General features: G+C 39.3%; 1 protein-coding gene across 1 annotated transcript in view; it reads right to left on the bottom strand.

Annotated features, from left to right (window-relative positions):
• COMMD1 (copper metabolism domain containing 1) overlaps positions 1-21,453 on the bottom strand; it is a 177,988-nt gene that overhangs the window by 121,255 nt on the left and 35,280 nt on the right. The gene's annotated exons all lie outside the window — the stretch shown is intronic.

The raw sequence follows: 21,453 nt of genomic DNA, 5'->3' as shown, positions 1-21,453 counted from the left end.
AACTCTTATTTCATATTCTTATTTTCATGGCAATACAGTTATTCTAATAAGTTCTCTTTGTATCAGTACACAATTGGAAACATTGGTTATATTATCAAGGCTTGGACTGAAATGCCACATTTGAGAATGATGGGCATAGAATTAGATACGACCAGACAGTTTTAAGGAACTATATGGTTGATATAAAGAACCAGTGTTTACAAAGCCCTCTTGGAAGTTAGCCTGGAACTTAACTTACAGGTTACCAGCCTTACAGGTGACTAAGGAAGGTCACTGGTAGCAAGCTCAGGAACTTTGAGACATTTAGGGGACCTCAAGAAGAGAGGAATTCACCCAAACCGGTAGATTACTGCAGGTGAAGTCTGGTGGTGAGTTCTTGGCTTGGCTTTCTGGCCTCAAGAGAGTTTTAAGTCCAGCAAAGAAAAATTGAAAAGGTCTATGTGGTCAGTTATCATTCTTGCTGCCTTTATGTAAATAATTAGGCCAAATTTAATTATATTAGACTTATTTTATAAATAAGGATAATCTTACTTTGCTATAATTGATCAAAATGGGGGTGACTGTAGAAAGAAATTTTATGATTGCAGAGAGAAATTTTTTTCAATAGAAAACTACAACCCAGGTCTTCCCTGGTGGCACAGTGGTTAAGAATCTGCCTGCCAATGCAGGGGACGCAGGTTCGATCCCTGGTCCGGTAAGATCCCACATGCCATGGAGCAACTAAGCCCATGTGCCACAACTACTGAGCCTGCGCTCTAGAGCCCACAAGCCACAACTACTAAGCTCATGAGCCACAACTACTGAAGCCTGCACGACTAGAGCCCGTGCTCCACCACAAGAGAAGCCACTGCAATGAGAAGCCCACGCACCACAACGAAGAGTAGCCCCCGCTTGCCACAACTAGAGAAAGCCCGTGTGCAGCAACGAAGACCCAACACAGCCAAAAATAAATAAATAAACACATAAAATTTATTTTAAAAGCCCAATAGAACATTCCATACCTTCTCACTGAAGCCCTAAACTGACCACCACCACCCTTGTTAAATTTGATATATAAACCTTTTATCACTGGCTATTGAGCACTCCCTCATGCATACCATGCAAGCTTAAATAAACTCTGTCTTTTCTCCTCTTAATCTGTCTACTGTCACAATCTGTAGTCACCAACCACTGGACCCAAGTTGGAAAAGTTTTCTTTCAGCAACATCAAGCAATGAAACAGGAACAAAATTAAAAAATAAAAGCAATGATACAGAAAAGATATTCTTAATACAGTCTAGTTAATAAAAATAACCTCAACACTCTGAAGACAACGAACACCCTGGAGAGTAATATTTGGCTCTAGTGGGCTCTTCACTAATTTATAAAGCCTAACTGACAAGCCAGTGAATGCTTCACTACTCTAGCCATTTGTCATCCATTTTGTTTAGTTCTCAATTTCATATCTTTAGCCTTCTCCTTTAACTGAAAATTTCAATCCACAACATGAACTTGTAAAGCCTTTTAAAAGAGAAAAACAGATTTTATTTACGATCTTATTCCTTCATGCTGATAGCCCAGAAGGGCACAAGCCTGAGGCAAAACTCATTTAGGGTGTGTGGTATGGGCATCCCCTGATTCTCTCTCTTCATAAAGCATCATAAAGCATCACTCCCATGGTCCCTCCAGGGCAGCTTTCCCAACTGTTCCAACTGATAAGCCTACTAATAAATAAAACCTATTTTTCATTCTCTGCTTCCCTCCACGTGCCACACGCACGCACACACACACACAAACACACAAACACATCTCAAATCCATTTTGTTTTTACATGTAGTTGATGATGTTTAAACAGGACTTAGGTATTTTAGCATTATACTGAAAAAGAAAAATGAACGTTTGTTCCCTTGTTTTTCTTTGCTCCTTAGACATAGTGTCAATCTCTGCAAAGTTTATGGTGAACTAAGGACTGAAAAGAGGGAGCAGAGAACAGAAAGCCAATTTATTTGTCTGTCTCACTTGTGCTCCATGCATGGAATATAGCTGCCTGTTTTACTATTGAAGGGTCTGTAAAACATGGGTGGTATCTGAATCTCCTGGCCATTCAGACAACCGAAATAACAGCAAGGAAATGCCAGGAATAAGAGTACTGTTTTATAGAAATCCACTTGTGGCCTTCATATACATTTTATCCAAAGACCTTTCCAGATGTAGACATTAAAGTCAGAGAAGAATTAAAGATGTCGGCAGAGAAAGAAAGAGAGATTTGTAGCCAATTTGAAAAAGAGGACAAGGCCTCCAAAGTTGGCAGGGTTTGCTGAAAGGGTGGTTTTAATTCCCATCAATGTCAAATTCCCAAAGTTAAATAGTAAGAGAAACACACAGGTTGCCTGGAGTTTCTATATATAGTGGATAAAAGAAAATTTTAAATCATCAACAAATGGAGAAAGGTGCTTTCTGTTAAAGGGATGATTTGTTTTATTTATAATCTACTAAACTTGAACTTGAAAATAACAACATAATCAAATGTGATTATTCACAATGAAATCTAGAGCTTTATTCCAGGAAAACGAAGAGGCTAATTTTGGAGATCCAGACATGTAGTCTGCTTCTGGAACTCTACCAGTAGACCCCAAGATATTGACATAGAACAGAAAGAAGACAAAAAGAGGGGTATCTGACAAAACAAAGACCCCAAAGCTATGAGTATTTCACTTATCTACATTACAAATTTAAACGTTTAGTTATTCATTTATCAAGTGCTTGAGTACCCCTGTTGTTCAAGCCAGAGAGCTTGATGATAAAGACCACGGGGTCTTTCAAGGGTCTTAGACACAACTGGGATAGAAATCCTGCAGTGTTCAGCTACATCCCCATATGCCAAGTTCCTTTGGCACATATCTTCCTAAAATTTTAATTCCCCAGGTTACCTTTCCTAACTTAAGCTAACAATGCTTTTCATCAAGCCTTCTGGAATTTATCCAGTTGTTGATCAAGTCTCCTACACCCTTAGCATACTTGAAACTTCGTTCTTCTCCAAAGAACCCCAAAGACACACACCCCCTCAACTCTCTCTGCCCCAATTAAAGCAACGAACCAATTATTAACTCTGTAGATAACTTAAGTCTCCAGGTAACACCTCTTAGAAAGAAGTGTCTTGAATGATGGATACAAATATTTTGGTCAATGAAGAGGTGAGCTAAACCATAAGGTGACAAAAAAAAAAAAAAAAGCTTTCTGGATTATACAGCAGTCTCTTAGAAGTCTACTTAGATTGTTCTCTGAGAGACTGACCAGTCCGAATGCCAGCACAAAAGAGAAAGCGTCTGTATAGCATCAACGGTGAATCCTAGTCACTCTCTAAATTCTGCCGTGTAAAGAGGACTGTCCTGGAAGTTGGTTGGTTTTCTCTATAACTCCTATTTTTCTCGAACTCCAATAGCAGCCATCTGGAATTTTAATAACATGTAGTCACACTTATATAGATAAGGTGGTATCCGTGAAAAAGCCAATACATGACAAATTCCTTTTCCAAAACTGAAAATTTTAGTTAGCACTTTAGGATATTGAAAAAAGTTATTAAAAAAACCCCAGCTGCATATGACTTAGCTTCTTACAAGACTGTTATCATTGTGTCTAAAAGCTTATTCCACTGCAGATGGACATGGCTCTCAAAGACAAATAACTGAAACCTAATTTTATAAAGAGGAAAGTCTTACTTGTACATTACTTATGCAAATGTTTATGTTTAATTTAAAAAACACTAACTCTGTAACTGGTCTCTTCTTTTAGCTGTGGAGGACCCTTGTAATATATTCTGTATCCACTGGATCTAAATACAGATCCCTGAAGTAAATGACTTTCCTGAAGGAGTAAAGAGAATTAACACTTTACCACATAGCAGGATTTTAATATAATAATAGCTATGATTATTAAATACAAACCATATGCCAAGCACTATTTAGGAGTTTTACATATAGTATCACATATATTATATTACTAATTCTAGCTGAATTATAAATATTTTTCTTATTCTGTATATGAAGAAACTGAGGCTCAGAAAGATTAAGCAACTCACCCAACTTAACTAGTAAACTGTAATACTGGGAATTTTAACTAAAGTCTTTCTGCCTCCTAAATCCTATTATTTCCAGAGTAATAAACTGTCTCCTAAAATGCACAAACTCACTAAAATGGTCCAACCTCATTTTCAGTAACCAACAGAATGATTTCTTCTTTTAAGCAGGAAGATGGGAATTGCTGACATTTCTTTGTACTTATTGTTCCCCAAATATCCCAGGATCTTTTACATCTCAATGCTCTGGCTCAAGGTGCTTCTGGCTGTGATATCCTCTACAACCCCAACTTTTCTCCAACTCCTTCAGAACACAGCACAGGAAACTAGTGGTTTCCTCCTGTTTATCTACATAGTGCCATTTTTATATCTGTTATGGATGATTAAAACTACAGATTAAGGAGTCAAAATAACCTGTGTTCAGTACTAACTCTTTCCACTTCCCTAAGTAAGATCTTGGGCAAGTTAGTCATCCACTCTAAGCCTCAATTTTGTCATTTCTGGTATAGAGATAAGATTATCTCCCCTGCTGGATTGTAGTGAGGATTAAATGAGGGACTCGGAACAAAATATCCTATGTATCCTCTATAGCACACTTTTCCAGGCTATCAGATTCTAGTCCAGTTAAATGACTTGGAGCTACTTAGCAACTCTTCATAAGTGGTATACTACTGATAGATATGTAAATTATGTCCTGTCAAATAGTAATTTAATTGACATCCCCCCTCCTTCCTAGGGGAGTGGGGAAAAAATCTAGTTTTGCCTAGTCTCAATTTACACTTCATACCATGCCTTTACATCACATTAATTTGTGCTGCTTTGATTTTTTCCTTTGAATGGGTTGTATCTGCCTAGTTGTCTCACATAATATGAGTAAAATTAATTCTTTAACGTGTGTTCGTTTTTGTTTCTGCAGGAGGGTAACAATTTGACTTTTTTGGAAAATTACATTTTAACAGTACTATCATCATCATTATCACAACTCCCAATCTTGATCTTTTCTAAACTCCATATTCCTTATATTCAAGCCTACTAGAATAGTCACTTGAATGTCCCAATAAATGGTTTTCTTTACTTAGAAAACTTGTTCCTCCTTATAGTAAGTAGCCAGTCTCCAAGATGACCCGCAATGATCCTGTCTCCCCAGACTTTTTGAAGAGTCTAGGGCGGCTGTTTTGCAAAATTACTCATTAGAGTAGGTTTATGATTTTGGGGCAGAAATATCATATATGAGGCAGAGATGTCAATTTGTCTATTGACGATGCCGAGTTTGATCATTTGATTAAGGTGGTATCCATTACTGACTCTCAATGCTTCTGTTGCTGGGCATTCTCATCCACCAAAGCTACCTAGCGTCTATTTCTCCACCTCTGACTATATTTATCCCAAATCTTTTCTAGCCTCTCCAGACTCCAAATCCTCTTTCCTACCCCTCAGTCTCTGCAGGGAATCTATGTCCTACTTCATTACTAAAATCCAAAAATGACTCCCTCAACCTCATCTTTACTTCTGATTTTCCTTACAGATATAACAAGCAAATGCAATGTTGTGGTCTATGATCAGATCCTGGTTTGAATAAACCAGCAATAAAAGACATTTCTGGGGGCAATTAGGGGACCATTGAATATTAAGGAATTATTGTTACTTGTGTTGGTCGTATAATCATATTGTGTTATGTAGTTTAGAGACACACACTAAAGTTAAAATGAAATATCATGGCATATACTTTAAAGTACTCCAGAAAAAAAAAAAAGGAAAGAAAATATAAAAAAATATTAACAATTGATAAATTAGGTGAAGGGTTACTATTCTCTACTTTTCTTACGTTTGAACATTTTCATAATAACTCAAAGTTTTGTTTCTATCTTTAAAAAAAACTGAAGCACAGATTAAGTGACTGGCTCAAGATCACAAGCCATAAATGGGATTTAACCAACTAGGATTCTAACCCAGTCAAGGCTCCAAGTCCGGGCCCTCAGCTTCTTGTGCTACACTGTCTCTTGTTCCATGGATCACAGTTTGTGAGCCATTAGTACTTGGGATGGAGGAAAAAAGAAGATAGAGGCACAGCAGAGATTAACAAATTAATATATGTAAAGCACTTAAAACAGTGCCTGGCATATAGTAAGAACAATGTAAGTGTTAACTATTATAGACCACCTGTTCCACAGAAAATTATTACGGTTGCTATGGTGTAGGGGGTCAGGGAGAAGAGCTTCCATGGACTGAATAAGTTTGAGAAACCCTAAGTCAAAGAAAGTCAAACATGTTTCTCTGTGCAGAATGTCTTTGTGTCTTTAATATGTTAACACCCATTTCCAAGAAAGAAATCTAGTATGTGGCATTTTCCAATTCTAATTGATCAATAAATGCTTTTTTTCTTCCAAAAAAATAACCTGAGGTACTGATATTCTGTGGGACAAGCTTTAGGATTCCCTGATTTACATGAAGAAATCAGGTTCTCCACAATGAGGCAACATTTTATTTCAATGCTTAGAAAAAAAGAATCAAATGATAAATCCATAACATTTTCCTCGACAAACACAATGTTCACTTTCAAATGTTTGTTATCAGTATGCCTAACAAACAGTCTTTCTGAAGTTTGCTAACATGTATGACTACTGGCTCCATCTATGTCCCTCTCCAAGGTTGAGTATCATGAGATCTCATGTCATCTACCTGAGAGTCAAGTCTTCTCTTTCCTACCTGTGCACCATGAGAACTCTCCTCCCTGCTGATAAGTCAGACCACTCCCCTCTCCTCTCCCCACACAAAACAGGTCTCTTATAAAAAAGAAAAATATAATTTTGATGCACTAAGAAAATGAGATGGCAATCCTCACCATCTAACTGGTGAGTACTCCCCTCCTTACTTCCTGCAATGCAGTTCTTATAAAAGCAAAATCTTTATTTTAAATTTTGAATCTTTTTCTCTTGCAACATGACTTAGCACGTAAGTGATATATAATTTGTTATATATTTTGTTTGCTGCTGATGTAGTTTGTTTTCAAGTCTTAATTTTGCTTTGTTTGAAGAAAAACATAATCAAGGAGAACATTTGTCACATTTCAAAGGAACCTAACAGAATACATGTAAGAGTGGAATTTAAGAATTTTAAGGTGAGAAGTCATTTAGCAACCTGAATTACCGACCCATGGGTATGGTATTTTAGGTATTTTAAGAATCATTAATGTTTTAAATATACAAAGTCATTAAAATCCATGGTAGCCCACATTCTACTTCTTATCAAATTGCCATATTTATGGAATATAATCAAACATACAGAAAAAAATGACCAGGTTTAAGAAAAGATCTTATAAATGTGTACCTAACAAAAACAAATGTCACAAAGATGTAACAAAACGCCTGAATTATAACTAAAATCAACTCAAATATTAAATATTTAACACACATCCTGGAGCTGTCGGCATGCGGGTGGCCTGGCCGGGGCTCCGACTGTAGCTGTGTGTTATGATGCCGTCTCGTACCAATCTGGATACTGGAATCCCCAGTAGTAAAGTGAAATACTCAAGGCTCTCCAATACAGACGATGGCTACGTTGACCTTCAGTTTAAGAAAAGCCCTCCTGGGCTTCCCTGGTGGCACAGTGGTTAAGAATCCATCTGCCAATGCAGGGGACATGGGTTTGAGCCCTGGTCCGTGAAGATCCCACATGCCGTGGAGCAACTAAGCCCGTGCACCACAACTACTGAGCCTGCACTCTAGAGCCCGCGAGCCACAACTACTGAGCCTGAGTGCCACAATTACTGAAGCCCACGTGCCTAGAGCCCATGCTCCACAACAAGAAAAGGCCAGCAACGAAGAGTAGCCCCCGCTCGCCGCAACTAGAGAAAGCCCGCGTGCAGCAACAGAGACCCAACGTAGACAAAAATAAAAATAAATAAAATAAATAAATTTATAGTTTCCTTCTAGGTCTTCTTTATATGCATATATGATTTGTGATTCTAGTTATAGTCAGAGTATAAATATATATTAAAGCAAAGTAAACATTTAGATGCTTAAGACTCTTTGGCAATTGCAATTAGATTCTATTCTGATATGTTGTCTGTCATGAAAGATATTTAATAACACTTTCACACAATCAAGCAGTCCCTAGAATTTTCATAAATAAACCACCAAATCAAAAAGTAACAGCAATGCACCCATTACAATGGACAAAATCCAGAACACTGACACACCAAATGCTGGCAAAGACGTGAAGTGATGTAAAATTTCAGTCATTGCTGTTGGGAATGCAAAATACTACAGCTTCTCTGAAAGACAGTTTGGCGGTTTCTTACAATACCAAACATACTCCAAAACAAACAAACAAACAAACAAAAAACATACTTTTAACCATACGATCCAGCAACTGCACTCCTTGGTATTTACCCAAATGAGCTGAAAACTTATGTCCACACAGAAAACTGCACAAGGATATTTATAGTAGCTTTATTCATAATTGCCAAAACTTGGAAGCAACAAATATGTCCTTCAGCAGCTGAATGGATAAACTGTGGCACATCCACACAATGCAATATTATTCGATACAAAAAAGAAATGAGCTTTCAAGCCGTGAAAAGACATGGAGGAAACTTAAATGAATATTACTAAGTGAAAGAAGCCAATCTGAAAAGGCTATACACTCTATGATTCCAATTATAAGACATTCTAGAAAAGGCAAAACCATGGAGACAAAAATAAATAAATAAATAAATAAATAAATAAAATTTTAAAACAGTGGTTGCCAAGGAGAAGAGGGAGGGAGAGATGAACAAGTGAGCCCTAATGTAAACTATGGTCTCTGGGTGATAATGATGTGCCAGTGTAGGTTCATCTATTGTAACAAATGTACCGTTCTGGAGGGGATATGGAGAATAGAGGAGGCTATGCCTATGTGGGAACAGGAAGTATATGAGAACCCTCTGTACTTTCTGCTGTAAACTTAAAACTGATCTAAAAAATTAAGTCTATTTACATTTTTTAAAAAGTAACAGTTCTGGGGCTTCCCTGGTGGCGCAGTGGTTGGGAGTCCACCTGCCGATGCAGGGGACACAGGTTCGTGCCCCGGTCCAGGAAGATCCCACATGCCGTGGAGCGGCTGGGCCCGTGAGCCATGGCCGCTGAGCCTGCGTGTCCAGAGCCTGTGCTCCGCAACAGGAGAGGCCACAACAGTGAGAGGCCCGCGTACTGCAAAAAAAAAAAAAAAAAAAAAAAAAGTAACAGTTCTGTGTTTCACTGATCTTAGCTACTATAAAGAAAATTAAATGCACGTTTTCATATCAGGAGACATACGTGGTCAAAAGAAAAATTTTAGTGTCTCTTTTTTTTTTTTTGGCTGCATTGGGTCTTTGTTGCTGCACACGGGCTTTTTCTTCCTCTAGCTGCAGCGAGCGGGGGCTACTCTTTATTGTACGCAGGCTTCTCGTTGCAGTGGCTTCTCTTGTCGTGGAGCACGGGCCCTAGGCGCGTGGGCTTCAGTAGTTGTGGCTCTCGGGTTCTAGAGCACAGGCTCAGTAGTTGTGGCACATGGGCTTAGTTGCTTCACGGGATGTGGGATCTTCCCAGACCAGGGCTCGAACCCGTGACCCCTGCATTGGCAGGCGGATTCTTAACCACTGAGCCACCAGGGAAGTCCCTTAGTCTTGTTTTTTAAGGGGAACAGGAGACAGAGTTGTTTCGCCGGAGCGGACATTGTTACCTACTTCTTTAGTCAAAAGATAAGAACAAGCCAGTATTGCCGCTCAAACACATGTCCAACTCCCGTTCTGTTTACTGCTTGCTCTCCCTGTGCAAAAAAGAACTTGGATTTGGTAGACTTCAGAATGAGGACATTCCACAGGTTTTGATTATGTGAATCTGAAAATGTCAAATTCATTAGCTAAAAGATTCTGATGGCTATTAAATTCTCAAGAAGCAGTTTATACATAAACTAAACAGTAAGCATGAAGATTAATTTCCTCTTCAAACATGAATAACAATTTATGTCCCCCCTAAATTCATATGTTGAAGCCCTAACCTCCAATGCGATGATCTGCAGATGGGGCCTTTGGGAGGTAATTAAGGTTAGATGAGGTGATGAGGGTAGGGCCCTCATAATGGAATTAGTGCCTTTATAAGACAAGACACCAGAGAGTTTATCCTCTCTCTCCCTGCATACATGCACAAAGAACAGTTTATGCGAGCACACAGTGAAATGGCAGTGCCTATAAGCCAAAAGAGGACTCAGAATGAAACCTACCTTGCTGGCACCTTGAGCTTAGACTTCCCAGGCTCCAGAACTGTGAGAAATAAATTTCTATTGTTTAAGCCTCCCAGTTTATGGTATTTTGTTATGGCAGCCAAAGCAGGCTAAGACATAGTGGAAACTAAAAGCAATTCTAATGGCTTGCCCCAGTTAGAGCCTGATCCAAACCAATGACTCAGGCCCAATACTTCCAGATTTATACCCATTAATTTTTTAAAATTTTTTAATTTATTTTTCACTGCGTTGGGTCTTCATTTCTGCGCGTGGACTTTTTTCTCTAGTTGCAGCGAGTGGGGTTACTCTTCGCTGTGGTGCGTGGGCTTCTCATTGTGGTGGCTTCTCTTGTTGTGGAGCACTGGCTCTAGGCACGTGGGCTTCAGTAGCTGTGGTACACGGACTCAGTAGTTGTGGCTCTCAGGCTCTAGGGCGCAGGCTCAGTAGTTGTGGCGCACAAGGCTTAGTTGCTCCACGGCATGTGGGTTCTTCCCGGACCAGGGCTCAAACCCATGTCCCCTGCATTGGCAGGCAGATTCTTAACCACTGCACCACCAGGAAGTCCCCCCATTAATTTTTTAAGTAAGTTTACTATCAATGAATACAAATTCACAATAGGAGAGAAAATAAAAGCAAAAGGAAGTGTACTATGGGAATCAAAATTCAGTATTTCATACTGTGGAAAAATCTTTATAATTCAGGATCCATCTCCCATCTTGTGGATCATACAGCTTACTTTGCTTCCTTCTGCTGCACTCAGGTGACCATTTTGTTGTTTACTGAAAGTCTGAGCTGAATAAGTAGCAACAGAATGTTGTGAAATTCAAACAGATTAAATTTGATCCTTCTAAACAACTTTAATGATGAAAATGAAGCCTTATCATTGGTGGGCCGGGTGTTATAAACTAGTAAACTTCAGGCTCCGTGTGAAATTCACAGTGTCTTACACGAATCATATTCCCCCCAGTACTTAGCAGGATACTTTGCACACAGTTAAATGAATATAGGAATAAACGAAAGAAAAATGTCTACTACCATACTTGTTTCATGACCTGATTAAAATAAACACTTCAATTCTGCATTACCTATCATCCAGTCTACCTACCTAGTCAGAGAAAATTAATGACTATGACTAACCTGATGGAGTATTAAAAGGGTTTACAATTTAATAATGAAAAAATCTTGACAGATATGCTATGAAAAGTGGTGTTTTCTGTTTTCAAATCCACTAATCAAGCCAGCTTTCAAATCTTAATATTCTAAATGCCTGAAAGAACAGCCTAGTATCTGCTTCTGCAAAGATCTCTTGAGGCTAGATATCTTGGAAGGAATTAGCTGCTTTCTATATTACTCTAGTCTAATTTCAGAACATTATATTAGGATTATGTTAAATTACACAGTTACTCAACGAAAAGATCTACAATTTTAGTGATTCTGGAACAAATTAAGACGGTTAATTCAGAAATCATGCAAAGTCAATAGTGATTCTATGAATTTGATTCTAATCATTTTCCTCCAAACAGATGTTTACCCCCACCTTAACCTTCTCCTACATAGGTAATATACAATCTTTGGCCAGATGTCTATATGGTATCTTTAAAAGTAATTATAGTTAATAGTATCTCTGGAATTGCTCCACATTTGTTTATTTTAATCAAATTCAAGTTGCATAAAACTGGAAAAGGGGAAAAAATTAAACTTCACAAACTTTTGAAAGATAATAAGATAGCCACAAAGCTATAAAAAATAGGAGGGAAACAGAACCAAAAAAACAGACTAAGAATTTAAGATTCTGTCTTCAGGGCAAATCTTTAGAATACTTCCTGCATTGGCCCAGATTCCTCCAAAAAAATAATCCCATGTCATTGTTAAACACCAAAAATTACCAAGTTTTCTAATGTCATAATATGAAACATTATAAGCCAAGACCTGGTCATTTTCTGTATTAAAAAGGCTATAGGGACTTCTCTGGTGGCACAGTGGATAAGATTCCACACTCCCAATGCAGGGGGCCCAGGTTCGATCCCTGGTCAGGGAACTAGTTACCACATGCATGCCGAAACTAAGAGTTCGCATGCCACAGCTAAGGAGCCCGCAAGCTGCAACTAAGGAGCCTACCTGCCACAAGGAAGACCCAGCAAAACCAAATAAATAAATAAATAAATAAATAAATAATTTTTTTAAAAGGCTATAAACCTAATTATTATCTCCTACATTTCTTCTTGTGCAGTCTGTTATTAAAGTGGTAATAAATATAATTTTCAAGTCCAAACACTCTACAGAACACATTATAAGAAAAAAATTGTAAAGTTAAATAAGGGTTCAAAAAAACCTAATTTTCCAGTTTGTACCTATGTAATGAAGAAAACATAGTAAGTTAACAAAAGAAACAAAGGAAGCAGTAGCACTGCCAATTTTGGACATCTTCTTAGATACCAAGATGAAAAAAAATTCATGCAAAACAGGTAGGTAAACCAATGCTCACAGCAGCATTATTTATAATTGGCAAGGTATGGAAGCAACCTAAGTGCCCATCAACAGATGAATGGATAAAGAAGATGTGGTATATACATGTGTGTGTGTGTATATACACACACACACACACTGCAATACCACTCAGCCATAAAAAAGAATGAAATTTTGCCATTTACAGCAACACAGATGGACTTGGAGGGCATCATGCTAAGTGAAATAAGTCAGACAGAGAAAGACAAATACTATATGATATCACTTATATGTGGAATCTAAAAAATAGAACAAACTAGTGAATAAAACAAAAAAGAAGCAGATTCACAGATACAGAGAATAAACTAGTTGTTACCAGTGATGTGGGGGAGAAGGGGCAAAATTAGGGTAGTGGGGGAAAAAAGGGGGTATTATGGGATTATATGAAATCGTGTGTGAAACTTTTAAAAACTGTAAAGAACTATAGAATTACAGGGCTTCCCTGGTGGTGCAGTGGTTGAGAATCTGCCTGCCAGTGCAGGGGACACGGGTTCAAGCCCTGGTCTGGGAAGATCCCACATGCCGCAGAGCAACTGGGCCTGTGAGCCACAACTACTGAGCCTGCGCGTCTGGAGCCTATGCTCCGCAACAAGAGAGGCCGCGACAGTGAGAGGCCCACGCACCGCGATGAAGAGTGGCCCCCGCTCGCCGCAACTAGAGAAAGCCCTCGCACAGAAATGAAGACCCAACACAGCCAAAAATAAATAAATTAATTAAAAAAAAGAACTATAGAATTTAAAGAATCTTTCATTCAATAAAAGAAAAACAAAAAAGAATGTGTGCGCGCACACACACACACACACACACACACACACAAACCAGGTAGGTAAAGAAGGGTAAAGCAAACTCAACAATCACTCCTCCCCTCAAAATAAGGCTAGGTTGGTTTAATTCTAAGAAACAATGACCAATTGGATATATTTACGTAACACTTTAATGCTTCTATAAATGACTAAACTCAAGAATTTAACACATTTTAAACGATTACAAATGTTTATCTCGAGTATTATTATTAAAGATAGAAAATATATTTCTGAGTAAACCCAGGATTTTCTCTACTAAAAATCTTTTAGGCTTAGGATTTCCTCTATTCACTGGAGAAGCAAAGAGTGATTTGGATCTGTTGTTAGGTGGCTATTTATGCCACAAGGAGAGGACCTAATGTTCGGGGTGCTTCCAAATTACACTCTTTACTACTAGAAGTTCATGGTTACTAACTGGCTTTCAATCTGGCAAGTTACTTTTACCCGATAACTTACTCATCTTCTATGTTTTTCCCGTTTGGGGTAGGACTTCTGTCTCTGTCAGCAAGCGGAAAAAAAAAAAAAAATCCATGATGAGGTACAATGAAAGTTTCCTCCTATTAAACACTCCAAGCAAGACATTAGCCTCTAACTTCATGGAGAAAGAATTTTGCCTTTTCAAAAAGAACATTTTGTGGCCAGCTCAGGGATGTAAGTGTGGGAAAGTCTCCAGAAGCAATTACAAAATTTAAAAAATACCCCTTCTTCCCTTTCTCTTGACAGACCATAAAGCCTTCTTTTGGGAAAGAGCACATGATTAGTGTAGTATCCAAACCAAGTGCCTAAATTAATATTTATGTAAAAAAAAATACTGTACAAGAAACAGAATTGTGGGACTTCCCTGGTGGTGCAGTGATTAAGAATCCACCTGCCAATGCATCAAACACAGGTTCGATTCCTGGTCCGGGAAGATCCCATGTGCCACAGAGTAACTAAGCCTGTGCGCAACAACTACTGAACCTGCACTCCAGAGCCCGTGAGCCACAACTACTGAGCCCACGTGCCACATCTACTGAAGCCCGCACGCTCTAGGGCCCGCGTGCCACAACTACTGAGCCCACGTGCTGCAACTACTGAAGCCTGCATGCCTAAGCCTGTGCTTGCAATGAGAGAAGCCACCACAATGAGAAGCCCATGCACCACAACAAACAGTAGCCCTTGCTCACCGCAACTAGAGAAAGCCCGCACGAAGCAACAAAGACCCAATGCAGCAAAAAACAAAAAAACAAAAAAAAGAAAGAAACAGAATTGCTTAGAGGTCATCTTTTATTATAACCAGAGCCCCACTACCAGATGAAGTTCATAGGTCTGCAATAGGAGACACAGTCCTGACCCTGTGGAAATATAAATGACTTAATAATAAAGGAAAAATAAGAACAAGAGAAAAGAGATAGTGTTGCAGTTGTTCAGTCAGGGACGAAAATGAGTCCAACACACGAGACGTATGCGTTAAAGCACAGTGGTAGAGGGCTGTTGCTCGCTCAGGCAAAACAGCAAAGCCCTCAGTCCACTATGGCGTATTTATTTAAGCTTTATCTAATACAAAAAGGTTCTTTTTAGCACAGGCTGTGTCATCCTTGAACATCTAAGCAATGCACCTCCTTATTTTCTTATGTTCCCAATTATACCAAGGACATGCGTGGATCAGTGCACAGAGCAATCAGTACTGCTTGCAGTCCTGAAACATTCTCATGCACCCAGCTTGTTAGGTGAGCCGATTCTTGGGTCACGTCTTTTCCCATGTCCTCAGTTACCCTGCTACAAGATAGGTTCAAGATGGTGGAGTAGAAGGACGTGCACTCAATCCCTCTTGCGAGAGCACTGGAATCACAGCTAACTGCTGAACAATCATCGACAGGAAGACACTGGAACTCACCAAAAAAGATACCCCACATCCAAAGACAGAGGAGAAGCCGCAATGAGAAGATAGGAGGGGTGCAATCACAGTAAAATCAAATCCTATAGCTGCTGGGTGGGTGACTCACAAACTGGAGAACAGTTATACCACATAGGTCCACCCACTGGAGTGAAGGTTCTGAGCCCCACGTCAGGCTTCCCAACCTGGGGGTCCAGCAACAGGAGAAGGAATTCCTAGAGAGCCAGACTTTGAAGGCTAGAGGGATTTGATTGCTTCAACAGGACTGGGGGAAACAGAGACTCCACTCTTGGAGGACACACACAAAGTAGTGTGTGCACTGGGACCCAGGGGAAGGAGCAGTGACCCCAGGGAAGACTGAACCAGACCTACCTACTAGTGTTGGAGGGTCACCTGCAGAGGCAGGGGGTGGCTGTGGCTCACTGTGGGGACAAGGACACTGGCAGCAGAAGTTCTGGGAAGTACTCCTTGGCGTGAGCCCTCCCAGAGTCTGCCATTAGCCCCACCAAAGAGAAGGGTAGGCTCCAGTGCTGAGTCGCCTCAGGTCAAACAACCAACAAGGAGGGAACCCAGCCCCACCCATCCAGCAGACAAGTGGATAACAGCTTTACTGAGATCTGCCCACCAGAGCAACACTCAGCTCTACCCACCACGAGTCCCTTCCATCAGGAAGCTTGCACAAGCCTCTTAGATAGCCTCATCCACTAGAGGACAGACAGCAGAAGCAAGAAAAACTACAATTCTGCAGCCTGTGGAAGGAAAACCACATTCACAGAAAGACAGACAAAATGAAAAGGCAGAGGACTTTGTACCAGATGAAGGAACAAGATAAAACCCCAGAAAAACAACTAGATGAAGTGGAGATAGGCAGCTTCCCAGAAAAATAATTCAGAAATAATGATAGTGAAGATGATCCAGGACCTCAGAGAAAGAATGGAGGCAAAGATCAAGATGCAAGAAATGTTTAACAAAGACCTAGAAGAATTAAAGAACAAACACCTAGAAGAATTAAAGAGCAAACAAACAGAGATGAATGATAAAATAACTGAAATGAAAAATACACTAGAAGGAATCAATAGCAGAATGACTGAGGCAGAAGAACAGATAACTGACCTGGAAGACAGAATGGTGGAATTCACTGCTGTGGAACAGAATAAAGAAAAAAGAATGGAAAGAAATGAAGACAGCCTAAGAGACCTCTGGGACAACATTAAACACAACAACATTTGCCTTGTAGGGGTCCCAGAAGGAGAAGAGAGAGAGAAAGGACCCGAGAAAATATCTGAAGAGATTATAGTCGAAAAGTTCCCTAACATGGGAAAGGAAATAGCCACCCAAGTCCAGGAAGCACAGAGAGTCCCATACAGGATAAATGCAAGGAGAAACATGCCGAGACACACAGTAATCAAATTGGAAAAAATTAAAGACAAAGAAAAATTACTGAAAGCAGCAAGGGAAAAATGACAAATAACATACAAGGGAACTCCTATAAAGTTAACAGCTGATTTCTCAGCAGAAACTCTACAAGCCAGAAGGGAGAAATACAAAGGATCATAAGAGACTACTACAAGCAACTCTATGCTAATAAAACGGAGAACCTGGAAGAAATGGACAAATTCTTAGAAAGGTATAATCTTCCAAGACTGAACCAGGAAGAAATAGAAAATATGAACAGACCAATCACAAGTAATGAAATCGAAACTGTGATTAAAAATCGTCCAACAAAAGTCCAGGACCAGATGGCTTCACAGGTGAATTCTATCAAACATTTAGAGAAGAGCTAACACCCATCCTTCTCAAACTCTTCCAAAAAACTGCAGAGGAAGGAACACTCCCAAACTCATTCTATGAGGCCACCATCACCCTGATACCAAAACCAGACAGAGATACTACAAAAAAAGAAAATTACAGACCAATATCACTGATGAATATGGATGCAAAAATCCTCAACAAAATACTAGCAAACAGAATCCAGCAACACATTAAAAGGATCATACACCATGATCAAATGGGATTTATCTCAGGGATGCAAGGATTCTTCAATATATGCAAATCAATCAATGTGAAACACCATATTAACAAACTGAAGAATAAAAACCATATGATCATCTCAATAGATGCAGAAACAGCTTTTGACAAAATTCAACACCCATTTATGATAAAAACTCTCCAGAAAGTGGGCATAGAAGGAACCTACCTCAACATAATAAAGTCCATATATGACAAACCCACAGCAAACATCATTCTCAATGGAGAAAAACTGAAAATATTTCCTCTAAGATCAGGAACGAGACAAGGATGTCCACTCTCACCACTATTATTCAGCAGAGTTTTGGAAGTGCTAGCCATGGCAATCAGAGAAGAAAAAGAAATAAAAGGAATACAAATTGGAAAAGAGGAAGTAAAACTGTCACTGCAGATGACATGATACTACACATAAAGAATCCTAAAGATGCCACCAGAAAACTACTAGAGCTAATCATTGAATTTGGTAAAGTTGCAGGATACAAAATTAATGCACAGAAATCTCTTGCATTTGCATACACTAACAACAAAAGATCAGAAAGAGAAATTAAGGAAACAATCCCATTCACCACTGCAACAAAAAGAATACAATACGTAGGAATAAACCTACCTAAGGAGGTAAAAGACCTGTACTCCGAAAACTATAAGACACTGATGAAAGAAATCAAAGGTGACACAAACAGATGGAGAGATATACCATGTTCTTGGATTGGAAGAATCAATATTGTGAAAATGACTATACTACCCAAAGCAATCTACAGATTCAAGGCTATCCTTATCAAATTACCAGTGGCATTTTTTACAGAATTAGAACAAAAAAATCTTAAAATTTGAATGGAGACACAAAAGACCCCAAATAGCCAAAGCCGTCTTGAGGGAAAAAGGTGGAGCTGGAGGAATCAGACTCCCTGACCTCATAATATACTACAAAGCTACAGCAATCAAGACAATATGGTACTGGCACAAAAAAAGAAATATAGATCAATGGAAGAGGATAGAAAGCCCAGAGATAAACCCACCTATGGTCAACTAATCTATGACAAAGGAGGCAAGGATATACAATGGAGAAAAGACAGTCTCTTCAATAAGTGGTGCTGGGAAAACTGGACAGCTACATGTAAAAGAATGAAATTAGAACACACCCTAACACCATACACAAAAATAAACTCAAAATGGCTTAGAGACCTAAATGTAAGACCAGACACTATAAAACTCTTAGAGGAAAGCATAGGAAGAACACTCTTTCACATAAACCACAGCAAGATCTTTTTTGATCCACCTCCTAGAGTAATGGAAATACAAACAAAAATAAACAAATGGGACCTAATGAAACTTAAAAGCTTTTGCACAGCAAAGGAAGCTACCAACAAGACGAAAAGACAACCCTCAGAATGGGAGAAAATATTTGCAATGAATCAACGGACAAAGGATTAATCTCCATAATATATAAACAGCTCATGCAGCTCAATATTAAAAAAACAAACAACCCAATCCAAAAATGGGCAGAAGACCTAAATAGACATTTCTCCAAAGAAGACATACAGATGGCCAAGAGGCACATGAAAAGCTGCTCAACATCACTAATTATCAGAGAAATGCAAATCAAAACTACAATGAGGTATCACCTCACACCAGTTAGAATGGGCATCATCAGAAAATTTACAAACAACAAATGCTGCAGAGGGTGTGGAGAAACGAGACCCCTCTTGCACTGTTGGTGGGAATGTAAATTGATACAGCCACTATGGAGAACAGTATGGAGGTTCCTTAAAAAAGTAAAAGTAGAATTACCATATAACCCAGCAATCCCACTACTGGGCATTTATCCAGAGAAAACCATATTCCAAAAAGATACATGCACCCCAATGTTCATTGCAGCACTATTTACAATAGCCAGGTCATGGAAGCAACCTAAATGCCCATTGACAGATGAATGGATAAAGAAGATGTGGTACCTATATACAATGGAATATTACTCAGCCATAAAAAGGAACGAAACTGGGTCATTTGTAGAGACATGGATGGATCTAGAGACTGTCACACAGAGTGAAGTAAGTCAGAAAGAGAAAAACAAATATCATATATTAATGCATATATGTGGAACCTAGAAAAATGGTACAAATGAACCAGTTTGCAGGGCAGAAATAGAGAAACAGATGTAGAGAACAAACATATGGACACCAAGGGCGGGGAGAATGGTGGGAGTGGTGGTGGTGGTGGTGGTATGAATTGGGAGATTGGGATTGACATATATACACTAATATGTATAAAATAGATAACTAATAAGAACCTGCTATATAAAAAAATTAATTAAATTAAATTCAAAAATTCAAAAAAAATAGAACAAGAGAAAAGATAAATACTGCACTAGCTATACTAGGTCATCAGACCATTAAAGAACTATTGGAAAGGCTGTAAAATGTACAATGAGAGATAACAGAGTTATAAAAGTTGAGGAAAAGAATACACAAACATATTTAATTATCTGCAGCTTCAAAGCAGAACACATCTCAGTTATATAGGAGTTCAAAAGAAATACAACTCAGGGACTTCCCTGGTGGCGCAGTGGTTAAGAATCTGCTTGCCAATGCATCGAACACGGGTTCGAACGGGTCTGGGAAGATCCCACATGCCGCAGAGCAACTAAGCCCGTGTGCCACAACTCCTGAGCCTGGGCTCTAGAGCCAGCAGCCACAACTGCTGAGGCCCGTGCACCTAGAGCCTGTGCTCCGCAACAAGAGAAGCCACTGCAATGAGAAGCCTGCCCACCACAAAGGAGAGTGGCCCCCACGCGCCACAGCTAGAGAAAGCCCGTGTGCAGCAACAAAGACCCAATGCAGCCAAAAATAAAAATAAAATAAATAATTAAATTTATAAAAAGAAAAGTAGTATCTTCTATCCATAATAAGGCAAAAACTGGAAACTTCTCAAATCCCCAACAACAGTAGAATGGATAAGCATATTGTGATATGTTCAAACACTGGTGTATTCAGGAGTTGGCAAATTTTTCCTATAAAGGGCTGACAGTAAGTATTTTAGGCTTTGCCAATCATCCCATCTCTATTGCAATTACTTAACGCTGCCCTTGTAGAGCAAAAGCAACCATACACTTTATTATGGACACTGAAACTTGAATTTCATATAATTTTCGTGTGCCACAAAAAATTCTTTTTCTTAAACCATTAAAAAAAGTAGAAACTATTCTTAGCTCACTGGCTGTACAAAAAGAGGCAGGGGACCAGATTTAGCCTATGGGGCATAGTTTACTGACCCCTCCTCTACAGCAATAAGAATGAATGACTCTACAACTATATGCAATAATGCTGAATCTCATAAACATGTTGAGTGAAAGAAACCAGACACAAGAGTATGTACTATAAGATTCCATTTATATAAAGTTTACAAACAGGGCTTCCCTGGTGGCGCAGTGGTTGAGAGTCCACCTGCCGATGCAGGGGACGCGGGTTCGTGCCCCGGTCCGGGAAGATCCCACATGCCGCGGAGTGGCTGGGCCCATGAGCCATGGCCGCTGAGCCTGTGCGTCCAGAGCCTGTGCTCCGCAATGGGAGAGGCCACAACAGTGAGAGGCCCGTGTACCGAAAAAAAAAAAAAAGTTTACAAACAGGCAAAACTAAACTATGGTATTACAAGTTGGTAAAGTGCTTCCCTTGGACGTGGGTGCCTAGTGACAGGAAGAGGGCATAAGGAGGGCTCCAGAGTGCTAGTAGTATTTGGTTTCTTGATCAGGGTGCTGGTTATATGGGTATGTTCAGTTTGTGAAAATTCATTAAGCTGCACACATGTGATTTGTGTACCTTTCTTTATGTATGCTATATTCAATTAACAAATGTCTGAAAATAAAATTTAAGTGCTCTTTCTAGGGAACTAGCTGAAAAGCCAGAAAAGATACAAAGATCCGCTGACTCTAGGGACAGATAATTAAAGAGACC

The sequence above is a fragment of the Mesoplodon mirus genome (assembly GCF_964341445.2).
Source record: "Mesoplodon mirus genome assembly, chromosome: 14".
NCBI classification, from domain to species: domain Eukaryota; kingdom Metazoa; phylum Chordata; class Mammalia; order Artiodactyla; family Ziphiidae; genus Mesoplodon; species Mesoplodon mirus.
This window is presented reverse-complemented; position numbering and strand designations above follow the sequence as displayed.